General features: G+C 41.6%; 1 long non-coding RNA gene across 3 annotated transcripts; it reads left to right on the forward strand.

Moving 5' to 3' along the window:
• The first annotated feature begins 541 nt into the window (after positions 1–541).
• Positions 542–19,007, forward strand: LOC120093587 (uncharacterized). 3 transcript variants are annotated; one of them, XR_015624646.1, is made up of 9 exons: positions 561–702; positions 5,475–5,573; positions 9,272–9,295; positions 13,518–13,600; positions 14,171–14,283; positions 15,552–15,774; positions 16,945–17,043; positions 17,556–17,663; positions 18,567–19,007. It is a non-coding gene; the product is annotated as an uncharacterized LOC120093587 (long non-coding RNA). The 3 variants fall into 3 exon arrangements; XR_015624647.1 differs by lacking the exon at positions 15,552–15,774 and having other exon boundaries at positions 542–702; XR_015624648.1 differs by lacking the exons at positions 561–702; positions 5,475–5,573; positions 9,272–9,295; ... (2 more) ...; positions 15,552–15,774; positions 16,945–17,043 and adding an exon at positions 17,346–17,386.
• The last annotated feature ends 1,142 nt before the right edge of the window (positions 19,008–20,149 follow it).

A 20,149-nucleotide genomic window follows, 5' to 3' on the forward strand; every position in this document is an offset into this window, starting at 1 on the left:
GGAGAAGCAGCAGGAACTGTGGGAATAATTACAATTGATGTAAGAATGGCAAAGATATTCATACTCATGGTAGTAATATTATATCAAAATATATTTTGATATCCATTTGAGGAAATCTGATATATTAGAATGATGATCTTATAATTTAAGCATAACAAAATGATTATATATACATGTATATATATGTAATGTGATATCTAGCTTTATTCAGTCTCACACAATTTAAACTCTGAGGGTTAAACAAGGTCCCATGGGTAAAATTCTCATGAGTTCAAGCTGTCTACAATCCCGGGGACAAGCTACATGGGGCAAAAACATGCTTTTTCCATAGAGGCATATAAAGGATAATTTAAACATTTAATTGAAAAACAGCAGCAAGCAATGAGTATCTGAAGTAAACTCACCCCTATCCATTCCCTGTGGGAAGAGCACAAACAGAACAACTCCATGTGTAAAGAAACTGAGCTCACAATACTCTTGTTTTCTTGGAGTGTTCTCACAAGTTCTCAGAATTCTAGCAGACTCCATTCCTGGACCATGTTCCAACAGTATCGAGTACTACAGATTAAAGGAGCTCAAGTTGATATTTATAAAGTTAATTTGAGTTGTCTGAGACATCTCAGTATTTTAGGAGAATTTGTCCACCAGATATTTTAACTTTGCTGTAAATGGAGTATATTAAGATTTTAAACAAGGTTTGAGGTAGGTGAATGTGTCAGATTGCAGAATCTGTAAGAAACAACTGTGTTATTCTAATCCCTTTCTCTCATGGTTCTGTCAGCTTGACTTTCACTTAGAGTAAAGGTAAACAAGCTGTGCTGGTGTAAACCGGTAGTCACAGCATGGGGAGGGGAAGGCCGGAGAATCAGAAGTTCAAGATCATGCTCAACTATGTAGCAAGTTTCTAGTCACATTGGGCTGTAGGAGACTTAGTCTTGAAGAAGAAGAAGAAAAAAAAAGGAAAGAAAGAATCAAAGAGGACAAAAAAGGGAAGAAGAAAGACAGTATGAGACAAAAGGGAGACTGGAAGGAAGGAAGAAGGGAGGGAGGATAAGGGAAAGTGGAAGGAGGAGGGAGGAGGAAAGGGAAGGAGGGAGAAAGGAAGGAGAGAAGGATGGAGGGAAAGAGGGAGAAAGTAAAGGGAAGGAGGAAGAGGGAGGAAAGAAGGGAGGAAAGAGGAGGAGGAAAGAAGGAAGGAGGGAGGGAGAAGAGGAGGGAGGAAGAGGAAAGGAGGGAAGTCGGGAAGGAAGGAGGGAGGGAGGGAGAAGAGGAGGGAGGAAGAGGAAAGGAGGGAAGGCGGGAAGGAAGGAGGGAGGGAGGAAGATATTGAACATAAAAACTCATGCAGAGTTGGTTTCCACATCTATAACTTTACTGTAATGAGCAGTAATAAAATGTCCTGAAGTGGTAACAAGCAAGACCTTGCGTCATTTTCTCCACATTAGCTGTAAACTCCCCTTGTTCATGTCGAATGTTCAAAGCCATCATCATCTCTGGGCAGTGGGTTCTAGAACTCCATTTTCTCTGAAATTCTCTTTCTGACCCAGTTTCCATTCAACCTTTGGCTGCAGCATGCATCTGACTCAAATCGCTATGTAGTAAAACATGTTTCCAAGGTCTGGCGATGTCACTCAGTGGGAGAGCCAGTTGCAAGGCATGGGTGGATCCTGTGAGCTCTGGGCTGTTCCTAGCAGATATGCAATGGGATTCACATCCTCCTCCCTGCTATTGGAGGGCTTTCTTGGTAAGCAACTGTGGCTCTGTCACACTGCAACTCAGCCTAGGCAGATTCACCCACTCCTGAAATGATCAATTTCACAATCTCTTCTGGAGCAATAACTTTCCCATTGTGCATCCTATTTTTCTGAAATTTATCAATTTATGGCCAAAACCTGTACCTTGGGTGATTATAAAACAGCTTAAGTGAGGTTAATGAGGGAGCAATTAAAGGATAGTGTTCACTTTCCTGAATTAATTAGATAATCTCTTTGGTCCACTGGCAGTGGTGGGGAGGTCATCTTCAAAAGTCTTGAAAGTTACATTTTAGTGTGTGTTGTAATTTCTTGTTTTGGTGCATCTTCAAAGCAAAGCCAAGTGGGTAGGTCACTTGTTTTGCTTGTTCTTCAGAGCCTCATCTGAGTGACATTTTGGAGTCTTTAGGATTTGTTTGTCTTCATTCACAAAGCTATTTCCCCCAAACATAGGAAAAAGGATTGTAAAAGCCACAAGACAGCACACAGTTCGAAGGTTTATAAGTTTAGTGTTCATGTCCAGCCTCCTGCAGTGTCCTGTAGTTCTGCACAGGAGTCATCATCTGTATCTTACTTTGCGTGAGTTCTTTCGTGTGCCGGGGAGGCTCGTTCCCTTTAAAGAGGGGACGTGTTTCTGGAAGCAGCAGATGGAAGAGACTCTATTATTCACACAATTGACGAAACCCCAGAGTCTCTGAATGTTTCTTCTAGCCGTTTAGAGGTGCACCGAGCTGTAGTGATGTTGGGGCTGCTCAATTTGGGTGTGTGATGTTTTTATTCGTTTGCAAGATATTTTTATAATAAATTATATAGAATCAAAGTTTCTTTTTAATTTTAAAAAGAAAACTCCAAGGACTGTGTATATAATAATTGTCAAAATCTTGAGTGTGTGTTATTTTTTTACAAAAAAAAAATAACAAAAGGTTCAAGAACATGTTCTTAAATGAAAAGTTTTGAATATTCTATTTTTAATCTAATCTATGCGTGCGTGCGTGCGCGCGCACACACATATATATACATACATACATATATATATATACATACATACATATATATATATATATATATATATATGTCAGGATCTTACTATGTAGTCCTAGCTGGCCTAGAACCCATTAGGTAGACCAGGCTAGCCTCAAACTCACAGAAATCCACCTGTCTCTGCTTCCTGAATGCTGGGATTAAAGGTCCTATACACAATTGACATGTTCTCTTAAAAGAGGGAGTCCTTAAACCATCTGTGTTCTCTCCTGAGGAAAGGACATTTCTTTTCCTCAAAGCCCCAGTGATCTTCCAGCCTCAAGCTTCTGTCCCAGCCCAGGCGGAGTTGCTCCTTTGTTTATATTGTGGAGGAAATATGCTAGGATACAAAACAAAGAAAAAGTCACTATTAAAATGTTTATTTAGAATTCTCTACTACACTGGGGAATGTCCAAAGGCAAGCACTATTGAAACATGTGAAAGGGTAAAAATTATGAGACACAGACTATAAATATCATGTGATGATTAACCGTCATTCGCCATCTGCTTAAGGAATCTGGTGTCCAGATATCACTGGCCTTGCCTAAGCAGCACATTTTTTTCTTGACATTTGCAAAACACACTTGACATTGAAATCTGTGTTCACAGCCCTAAGACTTAGTTGTTAGGCAGAAACTTTTTTTGAAAAACTTTTGAAATCACTTATGTATTTATTGGTGTGTGTATATGTATGTAGGTAGATTATGTCTAGGCCAATGGTTCTCAACCTGTGGTTTGTGACCCTTTGGGGATCAAAGGACTCTTTCCCAAGTGTGTTACTTAAGACCAGTAGAAAACAAAATATTTACATTATGATTCATAACATAGAAAATTACACTTATGAAGTAGCAACAAAGATAATTTTATGGCTGGGGGTCAATGCAACATGAACTGTCCTAAAACTCCCTTTGAGTTTGTCCCTCTCTCCCAGTTGAGAACTGCTGCTCTAGGCACAGAGGTGGTGGTCGGAGGGCAGCTTGCAGAAACCCATTCTCTCCTTCCACCACTGGATTCCCATGATACAACTCAGATCACTAGGCTTGACAACAAGCCATCCTGCTTACCTACAGAAACTTTTTTTTTTTTTAAAATCAGGCAAGATGTATGATCACTGGGAGCCCAGATTGTAGACAACCTGATAATAATTTCCTGTATTTTCCTTTGGGCTATCTACAAATTACCTATATAATTCTGTCCTATAGAAAATGAAAGCACATTTTTTTTATTGCTAAGTGGTAAAAAGCAGTTAATTTTTGCTAGCAAGTTCATTGAGGAGGGTCCACATAGACAAGAGACTATTTTCAGACAGTTTAGAGAGCTGTGTACTTCGTGGAAGCTTCCTTTAATCTGGGACAATTAGGGTCCTTCATCCTTGTTTAAAGACTCTACTTGGATCGAAAACTCTGGTTCTCATAACTAAGTAACTCAGTGGGAAAGGGGGATGGTAACAAGGACAATGGAAAAGCCAGGGGAGGGGCCCAGCATAACTGGAGCTGGAAGTTCCGAAAATAAACACAATTCGGAGCCCTCAGCACTAAGATTAGTTAAGTCAAGATAAATGTAAAGGTGATGTTCTATTTACCTCCTAGGGGTCACCTGTAATGACCTAAAGCCTTCCACCGACGTGCTTTCAGCCGCCCCCAAGTCCTGATGCGTGAGCAGCCATGCTCATATTGGAGACCCGGGTCAGCGTGACCCAAAGGCAGATGTCCGCATTCCGAATTCTTCCTTTGCTCACTCACCCTTTCTCTTCTGTCGGCGCCGCTAATTTAAGACTAGTTTTGCTTTCCTCTACTGCCAGAGTGTACATGGTGGTCTCACTTTGCATTCTCTGATTCCCTTCTCCTAACACTTAAATCTGATTCCGAGAAAAGTTTCCAAAGGCCTTTCTTGCCCCGTCACAGCCACTGGTAAATAACATTGGGTAACCCACCTGGATCACGGTTACAGAACAACTCTGTCATAAAACTCTGTGAGGAGAGATGTTCAGACTGCACCATTCACCTTGCAATATCATAATGCGTTCTCTAAGAGCCTTCCGCTGCACCCTGTTCTCGACTGGTCTGAAATTCTCATGGTTTGAATCTCGGGTGCTGTTTTTACAATTACAGTAGGCACCGTGTAGAAAGTCATTAAGGCAAATATGATTGCACGCACCTATGATCTCAGCACGTAGAAGGGAGAGCAGGACGACTGCTGAGAGTGGGGCTAGCCTGGGCTACAGAGTACACTGTTTCAAGGCAAAAAGGAAAGGGGGGGGGGTCTCTGGCTTCGAGATGCTTTAATGTATTTGTGACATACATATTGCTATGTGTCCTCAACAGTCAGGCAGCTAGGACTATCTAGATCTGTTTGTTTTATACTGTCATTAGGGAAGCCTAGACTCCAAGGACAGCTTCGAAAGGCACTGCTGATAGAGTGAGGGAAAGACATTGGGAGGTGTTAGTCTCACCCCCCCACCATGCCCTTCACAGGATAATTCCTGTTTTCGCTTCCATAACAGTACATTTTGAATAAAGTGTTTCATGGGCAGAGTCGTTTGAAAAATAATGCATTGAATTCAGTCGTTGGAGGTGTTGAGCTGTCTGCTGTGCTGTGACGACAGGACCTTGTAGGTTCCGTGGGTTAGATTTTATTCCATGTGATCAGGGACTGTGCTTTCTTTTCAAAATGTTCACGTAATTTATGCCATTTCCTTTATAGTTTCAGAGCCTGGAGTAACTTTCCTTCCTGGACACTTCACGCCGGTTTGACAACCCTGCACAAAGGTCACCAGCTGGGCATAGCTCCTAGGCGTTCTGGGTATGGTCAGCCCCACCTAGATGGTTTGCCCAAGGAACAGTTGTCATAAAAGGGAGGAAGCATTCCATACAGGATGCCAAGACTGAAAAGTGCCTGTTTCTTTTTTTTTTTCTTTAATTACTTTTTTACATACAATATCATTGATCTTGTTTTCCCTCCCCGGCTCCCCCCACCTCCTTCTCACCTCCCTCCCCACCTACTGGTCCCCTGTTAGACACCATTATTATGTCTAAAGAAAAGAAATAAGGTGCTGTAGACATGCTGGGCCTTTAATTTGTGTTCCGGTCATGTTGGGTTCCATACAAAGGAAATTCGCGGGCGTGTTATATCACCGAAGGGATCTCTGCTCTGGTCAGACCGTATCCCAGAGCTGGGGAGCTGATGATGGGGATGACGATGAAGGCTACCAGGGCCTCTGCAGGGGTGATTTCATTAGGCCCTGTGACCCTTCAACAACAAGCTTTCTTTAAATGGCTTAGGAAGTCATTATCCCATGAGAGATGGCACACACCCTAAAAAGATTTGGAATTTTATATGTTACAAAACCGTGGTGTCCTGTAGATATGTAATACATGAAATTTAAAATCATTGAGGAGGCATGACTTTTTTTAAAAAAATGAATCAAATTCATCGACATGATTGATATATTTTATTTAACTGATATACAATTTCAGCATGTGATAGGTATAAAATTTATTAGTGAGTCCCCCCCACCCCATATCAAATCTTCAAAATCTAACCTCTGTGTTAACCTTCTAGCCAATCCTAACTAGGCAATTTTCTAGGGTTTGCTAGCTACACGTTTCTAGTAGCAACCAACCCAGTAGCCAGCCTTCACTCAGTTATAACCTCCTGAGAGCATCTATACGTTCTCACACCTCAGACTGCAGCGCCTATGGACCTTGCTTGGAAGGAAGGATCACAAATTGCTACTTCTTTCTCGAAAACAAGTCATTAAATGTCATTCTGAAATTCAGATTTCATAGTTGCCGAATGCATGCGTGTGTCTTACAAATCTCCTATCTCCCCATACGTTGTGCATACTATCATTAGGTGGTTTGAGTGAGTTTGATTCCAGTTGCCCTATTTTCTTTGCTAAAATGTTGTAGCCTAACCCACCCGAGTTAAGCCAATTTTAAAATGTTTGTTCTGGGGGCTGGAGAGGTAGCTCAGTGGTTAAGAGCACTGACTGCTCTTCCAGAGGTCCTGAGTTCAAATCCCAGCAACCACATGGTGGCTCACAACCATCTGTAATGGGATCTGACGCCCTTTCTGGTGGGTCTGAAGAGAGCGGCAGTGTACTCACATACATAAAAATAAAATAAAGACTTTAAAAAAAGAAATGTTTGCTCTGGCAGTGTTCACTTGTAAACTTGTGCTACTGTTTTCCTGGATGGCATTGAAGAATCTATTAAGGAAGAAGAGAACATTATTTGTTCCTAAGCAGGAACCAGTTTGCTTCTTAGCCTCATTATGGATAAGATCATTTAATGAGACTATAAACTGCATAAAGACAGATGATTAGTTGTTCCTCTGTCGAAAGGTAGACTCCTTACAAAGCCACTCATTCTCCATGTTTTACCTGATATTTTGATCATATTATGTCAAATTATATCTAAGCTTTATTATAATATTATCACAATATTAAGATATTAAATAAAAATATCTAGATAATACATTATAGTATATAAACACATTTAATAGTTGGGTGTTATCTTTTTATTTCTAAATCTCTGTTTATACCAGAGAGTGACCATTTAGCATACACCCAGACATTAATGGTAGTTTTATATGAAAATATAAATTCCTTTGCTACAGTTATTTTCCCTTTTGGAAACCCTTACCAAGATTGTTAATAATTTACCGCCCCCAGTATTGATACATGATACCTATGAGACATACCTGTTCTTGCTGCCGGTGTTCATTTCCCATAGCGGCAGAGCAAGTCACTACAAGCTTATTAGCTATAAACTAAGTCATTATCTCAGAGTTCAATCAGATGGCTGGACAGGAAGGGCTCAGTTCTCTGTTCAAGATCTAGCAGAGATAAAATTAAGATCTATCTCAGCTTAGGCTGGCATCTAATTTGAGACTTAAATCTCTCTCTCTCTCTCTCTCTCTCTCTCTCTCTCTCTCTCTCTCTCTCTCACACACACACACACACACACACACACCACTTTTTAACATCTTTTTCAATGCTGGGAGTTGAATCCGGGCCTTGCACGAGTAAGACATTCCCTATATTACACTGTATCCTTAGCTCTAGGTTTGCTTATTATATTAAGGCACACATGCCTTTAGTCTCAGCACTCAGGAGGCAGATGCAGGCAGATCTGCATGAGTTTGAAGCACAGTCTGGTCTACAAAGTGAGTTCCAAGATAGCCAAAGCTACACAGAAAAACCTCAAAAAAAAAACCAAAACCAAAACCAAAACAAAAACAAAAACAAAATCAAGTCAATAAGAGGCAAGATCTCACTGAGCTGCGGAAGCCAGCCTTAAACTCATTCACTCATCCTAGACAGGCTGTAAACCGTGATCCTTCTGCCTCAGCCTTCCCAGGGTCTGGGATCCCTGACCATGAAACCATAGCTAGCTCAGCGTTATCTTTCAAGTATCTGTGGTCATTGGCCGAGTTCATTTTCCTCCAGCAGCCAAACTGAAATATCTGCCGTTTGAAGCAAAACCGCTTTCTACCTCACATCTCCTCTCAGAAAGGGCACATTTCCTCTTTCAGGTTCTGCCATGAAGCCAGACCCTTTTATCCACTGGATGGAAATGATTTAAGATTTTTTAATTGCACCTCCTTTAGTCTTGTACCGAAGCAGGAAATGGAGATGGGAGAGCCATTTTGAATTCTCTCCGGGTCAAGTTCTTCCCTTGCTCACAACAATCTCCCTTCACGGATGGTTTGTTCCTTGTTGGTGGTCCATCTTGCTGGGGGGCTGTCTGAACAGAACAAAAGCCAAGCCTCTGGTAGTGAGGCTTCAGCGGGGAGTCAGAGGACGAAATGGAACTGAACCTTTCAGATGAGCTGCAGGAAGAAGGCAGTTGGGAATTGCTAAGTGAGGTATAGGGAGATTTCTACTCGGGCCAGTTCTTTGCTGTGGGTTCTGGGAACTTCTCTTGAAGGTGAGTCTTCAACCCACATCTCCAGCCCATAAAACAGTTCTCTGTACTGTTTTTATATTTATTGTTTCTCAATAAATCAAAAATGATTGTGGTATTTTAAGAATGGGCCCAATTACATAAGGTCTAATATTCTTTGGAGGAAATAATATCTTTCTAATAAATGGAACTCAATTAATTGTTCCCTGGTGATAAAAATTTATGTCTGTGTTACTAGACAGGATTCTATGGATTCATCTTTTATTATCACCTTATTTCCATTTTCCGGGACATGATTAGTTGAAACATGATCTTTTTTTAAAAACAGCCAACATCAAAACAACTGCTTCTGAACTTTATGCCTTAAATATCATTGAGATGAGATTTCTCTTTATCCATGTTACTTCCCTTCCTTAATTCATACTGATGCTGAGATAGGTAAAGAAATATTGGTGAAGAAATGTCACTCGCTTTTGTGATGCCCAGGATTGCTATTGAGCTCGAGATATTAAAAACCATAAGTGATTCTAGTTTTAATAATAGACTCTAGTATTTTTGCCCTTTTTTAATTAATTTTTTTTTTTTTTTTAGTCAGGAAGATCATTGTTCCTGCTGGTAGGTACTCTCTCACAGCAATGAAAAAGTGACGTGTTTCCCTTTGTTGGGGGGAGTAAGAAGTGGTTGATGCCATAGGCATACAGTCTGTGCCAGGCCACAGAGGGGACCCGAGTCCCTGATCGTGACAATGAGCTGATACATTGGTCTTAGCATATCTCAAACATCTGAAATTGGATCCACTATCTCTTAATTAAGTTGCTGCTCTATGTTTTTTTTTTTTTGTTGTTGTTGTTGTTTTTTAAACTAAGCACAAGGTTAACTGAGTCATTTAGAGTTTATTTCCTGATTGACAACCTATATTTTAAGCATTAGGACAGCTGAGAACCAGTGCTGTAAACCACTTATGAGGAGCCAAACCAGAAATACTCATGGTATCTTTAAGTGAACCAAAAAAATATAAGAAGCTTAAAATTGAGGGGCGTTTTGTATTATAGCAACTATTATAACGTTTCTTCAGTGATCTTAAGGACAAGAGCAGGAGCAGCAGTCATGCACTACGACAGCCACTGTAAGGCTCTACTGAACACCTTAGCATACATTCATATACGCTTATTTTATACTGTGTCTGCAGTACCTTAAATAATGCCTCTGTGTCTAATCCCCAGTGCCCAGCTATTACTTTTCATGCTGAAGGGAAGTGAAGGTTCACAACCAAAGGACCTTAAATGAGGAGACTGTTCTGAACTGTCCAGGTCCTACGTAATTATAGAGGATCTCATAAACGAAGAGGGAGGCAAAGGCAGGTCGGAGTGGTGAAATGCTAGAGCGACTCACCTTATGTTTACTAGCATTAAAAACAAGGTGGAGGGCAACAAGGTAAAGAAGGTGAGGGCAAATCTGGAAGTTGGAAAGAGTGAAGAGAGAGCCTTCTCAGCCGACAGCAAAGCATTCAGCCTGCTGTTGTCTTAATTTTAGCTGATGCACTGGCTTTGGGTTGATGCCTTAATCGGCACTCGATGAGACCCATTTTACAGATGATGATAAAATCGGCAAAAGGCGCCAGGCTTGACTCTAATCCTGTTCCCTCATCCCATTGTAATAACTCCATCTTCCTTGCAAGTTAGTTAGTTTTCACTGTCAACTCAGGTACATTTGGTTCCTGTCACACAGCAGAAAACGATGGATACTATTTCAGAGCATTGTGCTTATGGTAATTGTTATAGCAGCAAGAAATAAGCAAATACAGCTACTTCTATATTAGGACATTTATTTTAATTGTTAAGAACATAAGAAATGGCGTTCCTTCTCTTTCGGAAAGAAGAGAGTAATAAAAGTAAGGAAGTTCACAGTAGACCTGGGCTAGTTTAATTTTTGTCAGTTTAACACAAACTAGAATCACTTGGGAAGAGGGAACCTCAATTGAGAATATGCCCCCCATCAGATTGACCTATATGCATGTCTGCAGGGACATTTCCGGACTAATATTAATGTTGAAGGGCCCGGCCCACTGTGGGCGGTGCTAACCTTATGGAGGTGGTCCTAATTCTTACAAAAGTATGAAGTGAGCCAATGAACAGTGTTCCACTGGGGTTTCTGCCTGAAGTTCCTGCCTTGAGTTCCCACCTTGGTTTTCCTCGAGGATGGACTACAACTTATAAGATGAAGTACAGAGAAGGCTTTTCTCCCCAAATTTCTTTCGGTCAGTGCTCTACCACAGCAACAGATACTGAGCTACAAGAATACCCGATTGAAGGCTGGAAGTAGAGAAATAGAGAATATGAGAAACTGAGATAGCAAAAACCTTTCCAGGAAATAAAAAGTGTGATTGTTATAGAAATCCCCAGATGTAACAGCTTTCAAAGAATGTCCGAACCTCCTAACTGATAGGAGGACAGAATTTGAGACTGGGTGACATTGAGAGTTGAGTAGGCATAGGATCATAGAGAGCCTGGTCAAACTACTGTGAGCTTAGGCTTTTTACAGCTAACAATGGAACATCATAGGAGGGTAGAAAGTGCAGAGACTGGCCTTAAATGTATTGCTTTTCTGTACTTCATCTGACCATGTGCCTAATCAAAGGCTAGGAGAGAAGGATTTATTTCGGCTTGTGGTTTGACAGGGCAATATTCACATTCCTGATGGGAGCAGGAATCAGAGTACAGGGAAGGCCAGGTTGGTATCCACAAGTTTTTTTTTTTCCGTTTATGTCAATCTACAGGATGGTGCCCCCTACATTCAGGGTGGGTTTCAACTTCTCGATTAAATCTCTCTGGAAACACCTTTGCAAGAGTGTGTTTCCCAGATGGTTCCAAATTCAGTTGAGTTGACAATGAAGGCTATCAAGGATGATATATTATAATAAACTATACACACACACACACACACACACACACATATATATATATATATATAGAGAGAGAGAGAGAGGGAGAGAGAGAGAGAGAGAGGGAGGGAGAGGGGGAGAGAGAGAGAGAGAGAGTTAATAATAGAAGGGATAGAGTCAAGTATGGTGGGGTTTGCCTATGATCCTAATACCTAGGAGTCTGAGGTAGGTGGGTTACTGTGAGCTCCAGGCCACCAGGACTACAAAATAACTCTCTATCTCTGAAAGCAAATAGTAGACAGGCTGCATGGGGCAGCAAGAAAATTGATTATAAGGGTGTTTGTCATATGACCTTGAATGGTAATATAGTGACACAATGTGAAATGTACCATAGAGGCAGCAGAATACAGCAGGATGCTTGGTTTTGACCAAGTCCAAATTCTGAGTCTGTTGACTGGCTCGGAGGCTCTGGTACAGACACTGCTCTGTGTAGCCAAGGACTATTCCTGGAAGCAGGAAAGTGATGTGGCTATTGCTTTACTCCAGCCTCATTACGGTCATCATCATCTTTATTTTGACACTGATGATGACACAGTTCTGACTGAAGACATCTCACTAGGCATGTGTCTATCAATGCAATCGCTGTCAGCCAACATCACAAGGTGAAAGGACATCATCTCCTTCATCAGCTTGGGAAACCCTGCACCAAGTTCTTTTACATAAACCATTGCAGGTTCTCTTTTATGTATGACCTCTCAAAATTGCTTCATGGCTATTGAGGGCTGGAAGAGCTCATGAGAGTCAGGAGGGGGTAGAAGAACTTCTGACCCCCAGCAGGAAGAAGGTCTTCCCTGAAGTTGTAAAATGAAAAGCTACAAAGAGATGATTTGAAACCGGTCCTGATAGAAGACGTCTTAGAAACATGACTGTGTGTTCTGTAGCACATAAAGGATAGACTTAATTGATTTTAACTTCCTTTCTCAAATGACTGACTTCAGCACTATCCCATATGGAGGAACCAGGTTTTCTCATCATGTGCTGGAGCCTACAACAAGATCTGGAGCTTGGTTCCTGCTGAAACAATGTTTGTTTATCTCTTTGTGTTGGCCTTTGTTTTAAGTTCAATTATCCTGATTTTTTTCAGGATGAGAAAACAGGCTGAGAAATCACAAGGCACAAGCTCAGATAAGTCTGACTGCACAGTGCATTATTTTAAGAGTTCTATCATAGTGTACTTATGAGTTCTGTGGAACATTCTCCTGATAACATGCAGGGGAAAATAAATGAAAGATACGAGGCTGAAGTTCAAGAGGGAAATTTGGCCTACAGATGCCCACTTAACCATCACTGGCATTTAATTTGCCAGCGACAGTGGTAGGGTGCAGTGATGTCAACTGGTGAGGCTCTTAGGTTTCTATTGCTGGGTAAAGCATCATGACCAAAGCCACACGAGAAGGAAAGGGTTTATTTTGTCCCCCACTTTCAGGTAACAATCCATCATTAAGGGAAGTCAGGGCCGTAACTGAAGCAGGGCAGGAACTGATTACCGAGGCCATAGAGGAGTGCTGCTTACAGGTTTGCTTTCCATGACTTGCTCAGCCTGCTTTCTTAATATCTCTACTTCTTAATATCAGAACCTCCTGCCCAGGGGTGGCTTAACTCATAGTGGGCTAAGTCCTCCCACATCAATTACTAATTAAAAAAAATGACCCACAGGTCTTGCTGACAGGCCACTCTGATGGAGACATTTCCTTAACTGTGGTTCACTCAAATAACTCAAAAAGCAGGACAGACAGTGACTTTCAAATCGGTGAAGGATATGTTGACAGTGACCCACTACACATACTCTAGTGTCTTGTGATGAACATGACCTATTAAGTATAACACATTTCTATTATTTCTTTTAATTTTGTCTTCCTCATGTAATTCTACTTAATTTTTTTAAATGCCCATCAGACTGAGTACCTGATCCTCCGAAAGATTCCTGTGGCGTCAAAATCTCATTGCTTTTAGTAATCGGAAGGAGAACCTGCCAACAGGTGATCCCCTAATCTTTATTGGCATGGAGAAGGGCTCTCTTGCCAGCCTATTTTTGACATTTGATATGCAGCTTAAACAAAAGTTTAGTTTCAAAACTCTGAACTTTCATATTGTTCTGAGAAATGGGAAATCTGTGAGTACTCGTGGTATCCATTGGCTGGAGTTGACTGAGCCAAGAAGCAGCCAGAAGTTGCTCCTGCTTCTCCGTGGGATCAGCCATTCTTCATCTCCCTGACACGGAATATCAGCAGCCATTTGAGACTGGACTTGTGGGTTTGTTAGTGAAGAGTATTTCGTTACTGAGCACATGATGGGAATCTAAAAATAAGAGGGCCGCATGGTTATTCCCTTATAACACCTGTTTCATGTGTTCACACCATTTCTCGGATTCTAAAAGCACTTAGTCTGTGACCTATAGAGTAAGGGTGGAGGGATGGGAAAAGTTCGCAATAGAAGGGGAAAAGTGCCCATGGACGATACTAAAAGTAGCAATCCGTACGACTGAAATATTAAAACCTCAGGGGTCAAGAGCATCCAGTACAGGCTGAGTGGTGTTTTTTTTTTTTAAGACAAAGGAATATGTGACTCTAATTAGCAAAATCTGCCAAGGAAGATTCTAATCTCTTCTGATGATTCATCTGGGTCTCGGCCCTGCTGCTGACAAGAAGAAACACAACTCAAGGTTTGAAAGGATTGGAGAGGAGATAGGACAGGAGAGGGAGAGGGAAGGGGAGGGGAAAAAAGAGAGAGGGAGGGGGGAAAGGAGAGAGAAGGAGAGAGAGGGAAAGGGAAGGGGAGGGGAAGGGAGAGAGAAGGAGAGAGGGGGAAAGGGAAGGGGAGGGGAAGGAGAAGAAGAAGAGGAACAGAGAAAGGAGGCAAAGGGAGGGGGTAGGAGTGGAGAGGGGGGAAAGGGGAAGAGAGGGAGAGGGGGAAAGGGGAGGAGAATGAGAGAAGAGGAAAGGTGGAGGGAGAGGGGAGAGGGGAAGAGAGGGAGAGGAGGGAGAAGGGCAGAGAGACAGACAGATAGACAGACACAGAGAGAGAGAGAGAGAGAGAGAGAGAGAGAGAGAGAGAGAGAGAGAGAGAGAGAGATCTTACTTTCATCTGGAGCAGTGTGTCCATGGAACAGAGCAGCAGTGGACACTGTCTGAAGAGATAGAGAGACAGCTGGGACTGAGCAGTCTAATATAAGTTTAGCCACCCACTGGAAGATCTCAAATTAATTCTCACTGGTGGGTCCAACTGGCTTTGTTCTTAAGCTCAAATGCAACATGAATCAAGGTGCATGGTAATAACTTAGGCTTTTAGTCCCAGAATTCAGGAGGCCAAAACTAGAGGATTTCTATAAAATCTAGAGCAGCTTAGGTAGTCTGACACTCACAGACAAGCATAACCCAAACAATCAAATGTATGTAAGATGTGAAAATATTCTTTTTTTTTTCCAAGACAGGGTTTCATTATATTGCTCTAGCTATCCCAGAACCCAGTATATGAACCAGGCTGACCTCGAACTCAGAGATTTGTCTCTGCCTCCCAAGTGCTGGGATTACTCAGCTGTGACAATTTTCTTAACTTTTGAGTCTTAGGAAGCCTTGGCTACTGTTACTCATTGTAAATCATTAGGGTAGATAAGTCTTAGTCTGTTGAGCCTGCTTGTAAAAAATATCACAGTCTGGGCAGCTTATAGAAATTAGAAGTTAGTCTTTCTTAGTTCTAGGTCCTGAAGTCTAAAATCAAAAGCCCGAGAGGACTTGGCAAGCAGTTGTTTATTGATTCTTAGTTGGTATCTTCTTTCTGGTTCCAGGATGGCAGAGGTGGGAAGGGAGCTTTTAATTGGGTCTTTATCATTATTATTATTATTATTATTATTATTATTATTAGTAGTAGTAGTAGTAGTAGTAGTAGTAGTAATGTGGAAAATCTTGTCTTGTCTTTTTCTTTCTGATACAGGAAATTGAACCTCGTGTTTTGCACATGCTGAGTAGTCTACCACAGCGTCTTGGCCCAAGACTTGGATTTTATTTTATACTATTTTATTTTAAAATAAGGGCACTAATCTCTTTCCTAGGAACTCCATTTTTCATGCTCTGTTCATTCTCCAAGCCCTGCCTCTTTTTTCCGTCACCCTGGGGATTAGAATGCCAGCGACTATGTTTTAGAGGAATAGCCACAGGTACTCGGTTCACAGCAATGCAGAGGCTGGCGTCCTCTCATTAACCCTTGAAAGGAGCCAGGTTAGACAGGGGAGCCGTTTACAGTTGGCATTACCTAGAGCTACTCCCATAGTGTGGGCAAGCATACCTCATGTGACAAAATTGGAGATGCTACGTTTTAACGGCAGCGTGAAAAAGAAAAAGAAAAAAGAAAAAAAGCAGTGAAAAGTTACTCAAGGGTTAACAGCCGAATATCAAATTAGACAATTTGATGAAAAAGAACCAAAATAAGCCTGCTGCAGTTTCCACTAAAATATTGAACTCTTGCCCCAGACTAAAAATAATTTTTAAAAGGATCTCAACCTCCCCGGGAGTCTTTTGGATTTAATAATAAAGAAAGAAGAAGAAACAAAGAGAAAAGACAGACGGTTCTTGCTTAACTGTCTTTCTGGGAAAGTGTTGACTTCTCCTTTGTCCCCAGGGAGCCACAGAGGCCGCAGCACCTCTGCTGTTCTGGCAGAAAGTCGCACACAAATGATGGCTTCTAGCCTGGCAGAGACAGTCTCCTCTCTTCTTTATTCCCTGATGAGCCTTTAAAAACAATCTTCCCACTGTGATTCTCCTGTGTCCCACACGCCACACCCCATGTTTGTTCTTTCTGTGTCACGGTTTTCCGATGTTTTACCCTGTTAGCAAATCAGAATGAGGGCTTATTTTAAACTCTTCAGAGACTGATGAAAAGGTCTCTAATTCTTAGACTGTAGATAAAGGTACTAAAATATTATAAGAATAACTTTGCCCAGGGTAAATATATGTGGTGCATCCTGTGCGTTAAACAGCTAGGACCAATCAAAGCTCCAAGACCTAAGATTTTACAATGAGTGAAGTGATACTTATAGACAATACTATAGATATGTTAAGTACAGGGAAAACTTGATTTTCCTTCAAAGATATTATAAAGTAATGAATAGGATAGAACCAACATATTTAAGAGGAAAATGTAGGCTAGCTTATTAGTCTAAAGAGCGTCTTCCTTCTGTCCACCCTCCCCAACCAGTTCATCAATAGATTCCTCGATTCTATGAAATAAGTTGTAAATCTTTTCCATTATAAAACATGAAACCAAGAGAGAATGGGAGATCCTTGGGAGGACCCAGAAGATGCATGATTCTTATTTCTAAACTGTTCAGGGTAACAGGATGAACAGACGAGACCGTGACAGTCTAGAGCACATGGCAAGAGGTCCATGGAACTCCTGTGAGCTTGAATGTGCTCTTCCACAAATTCAGGTACTTGAGCGTAATAGACCAGATGATATTGTTAAGACAGGGGACCGTGAAGAGATGAGGCCTCTTCTTCTCTGAAGGGAGCCAAAGGTTTTAAGCATGTGGCTCAGATTGTTGCTTGAGAAGGGGAAACAAAGAAGCAAGAATAGTAAGTGTTCAGTCTTGAGATGTGAACGTTATCACCCAGCAGCAGCAGCAGCAGCAGCAGCAGCAGCAGCAGCAGCAGCAGCAGCAGCAGCAGCAGGGCACCTGATGTCATAAAGGGGAGGCCAGAGCATCATTGCTCTGACCAGGCCATTCTTCAGGGTCATTTTGGTGCTGATTCTGGATATCCAGCCGTTGACAGGTTTTTACTTATGTTTCTCAGAGAAGCAGTCAGCTGGACATGTGTGCATGTCTCTCTCTCTCTCTCTCTCTCTCTCTCTCTCTCTCTCTCTCTCTCTCTCTCTCTCTCTGTGTAAATATGGAGTTGGCTTACATGATTATAGAAGCTAATAAGTCCCCTGCCTCTACAGGATGGAGACATAGATCAGGCGGAGATCAGTCTGAAGCCAAAGAGGTTTGAGACCCAAGGAGAACAAGTGTCCAGCTGGAGTCTCAATGGAAAAAACCAATATCCCAAGGTAGTCAGCTAGGAAACCTTTTCTCTTTCTCAGCTTAGGCCTGACATTTTTTCCTGTTTACAGCGTCATCCAGTTGGATAAACCTGCCCATGATAGAAGGCGAAGCAATCTGTTTTGATCATTCTACCAATTTACATATTAATTTCATGCAGAACCACTCATAGAAATATGGCCAAATATCTGGACACAGAACAGACTGGGCAAATTGAAATATAATAAAAAAAAAGCTATCATTATCTTTCAACAGATTCCTTTTTGTTTCAAACGGCTAGGGTCTCGATTAATCAGTCGCACAGATGAACTTAATTCATGTCAATAAACTGTTTCATGGACGTCATACTGTATGTCAGCCGCTGTCCTAGATGTTATAGAGATAGAAATGAACATGATTCTCAAGATATTTGCCCTTATACAGTGACATTTCATTAAGAAGCACAAGCACAATAGGAGAAACATAAATTAATAAAACAACGTCAGTTGGCAAAAACAGAACCAGCGATAAGCCAATGGGGAATAAGGAGGGAGCAGGGCCCGATGGCTTTCCATTACTGGGCAAGGAGAGCGCTCTGGAAAGATGCTAGGTGAGACCTGTTTGTGAGAAAGAAGGCAGTCATGGGGGAAAGCCCAGGGAAAAAGAGGAGGCAGGCAGAGAGCAACAGAGCAACAGCTCTCCTGTGAGAAGAGATTTCTGCTTCAGCTGTCAAAAGGACACTATAGTCTGTCAAAGTGTGGGAGAGTTCGGGAGTCAGAGCGGGCATATGTAGTGTTTGCCAACTATGAAAAAAAAAAGCCAGATTTTCTCTATGGATTATCGGAAGCTCCTTGGGAGTTTTATTGTTTTCTTGTTCTTTTTTTATTGGTTATTTTATTTATTTACATTTCAAACGTTATCCCCCTTCCCAGTTTCCCCTCCGCAAACCCTCTACCCCGTCTCCCCTCCCCCTTGCTTCTATGATGGTGCTCGCTCGCCCACCCGGACTCCTGCCTCACCACCCCTAGCATTTCCCTACGCTGGGGCGTCGAGCCTTCGCTTGGGAGTTTTAAGTCACACGCAGAAAGAACATCGTGGAGATTTGTGGACATACATCATGAAAAGAACAGGATGGAAGCCAGTAGCACGGTTGGCGGCAAGTCGCAGGAGTCCTGGTGACCTGGAATGGACACCAGGGTGCTCCTTAAGGACTTTTTGTCTCAGCTCTTCCGGATGGAGAAACATAGCAGAGGCAGATTGCTGAAAGCAGTTCATCTTGTCCTTCGGCAAAAAACAGTTTGTATTAATTCAAGGGCACCAGGCGCCAGAGCCGCCATGTAAACGCTTGAATAAACACTTCCCTTTCCAAGCAATTGAGAAGGTCAGCGCAGTGTTCTTTGTTCAATTTTGTGTAATTTTCCATTCCATTCAGCTGAAATAAGCAAACAGGGAAACATTACCACTCAATTTTTTTTTTCTTTTAGCTTTGTGCTAGCAAGAGAATATAACGCCCTCAGAAACACAATTCATTTTCCCCACACTGAGCTGTTTTCTTGGTTAATTCAAGGTTTTATGACAAAGAATGTTTTCTTGATACGATTAAAAAAAATGTGCCAACACCAAAAAAACCCCACCATATAAACAGCTGCCCTAATCTGGAATATGCATGCACGAGTGTGCAGTACGGTTTGTGTATATTTAAACAAGCTGATATTTTGGAAACACATGCCTGGTGGTCACTCACGGTCTTTATAATAAACCCAGGAAAACCAACAGACGTTATCAACCACAAATATTGATTATATATCACTATTTATTTGATCCTGTGAATACCTCTGTGAAATCCTTCTAATCTTAAATAAAGGAAGAACACGTGAGAACAGGATAAGCAGTAATTCTTATGGTGCCTTCATGACAATACAGAGTATTTCAGTCCTGTTTAAAGCTACTAATGGAGAAGCCAATGAGACAATTAGGACATTATCTAATTAATAAAGTGACTCACATGCATCATCTCCACATATACCTGGTTTCACAACCACAAGAAAAATGATTGGTTCGATCGGTCAAATGGCTGTCGATTCTGTTAACATGGCTCTCAGTCCACTTTAGATGAATTGTTCAATGAAGACTTCAAAGCCATGCAATTTATATTCATGCATGTCAGATGCTTTAAACTCACCCTACATGTTAGGTCTTGGCGGAATCATGTCTTAATTGCTTATAGTAAAATCTCATGCTGATGTCCATTCAGTCTTAGGCAGAAGATCCGAGTCCCATATTAGCAAAGCGACCAACAGACCTGACTTTATGAAAACCCGATTCTCAGATATTGTGTCAGACTGGACAAGCATATTAACACTCTGGGGTCAGAGAGGGGTCCTGCATGAGAAGATCTGTAGCCTGTTGATAAAGACACTCCAAATGTTTAATAAATGTCAAACAGTGAGGTTAAATTTGTGTCTCTGGCCCTAAAGACCCCCACCTACACACAGCCCCCTTCTGCCTCTCCTAA

Source organism: Rattus norvegicus, chromosome 7, assembly GCF_021556685.1.
Source record: "Rattus norvegicus strain SHRSP/BbbUtx chromosome 7, alternate assembly SHRSP_T2T, whole genome shotgun sequence".
Classification (NCBI taxonomy): Eukaryota; Metazoa; Chordata; class Mammalia; order Rodentia; family Muridae; genus Rattus; species Rattus norvegicus.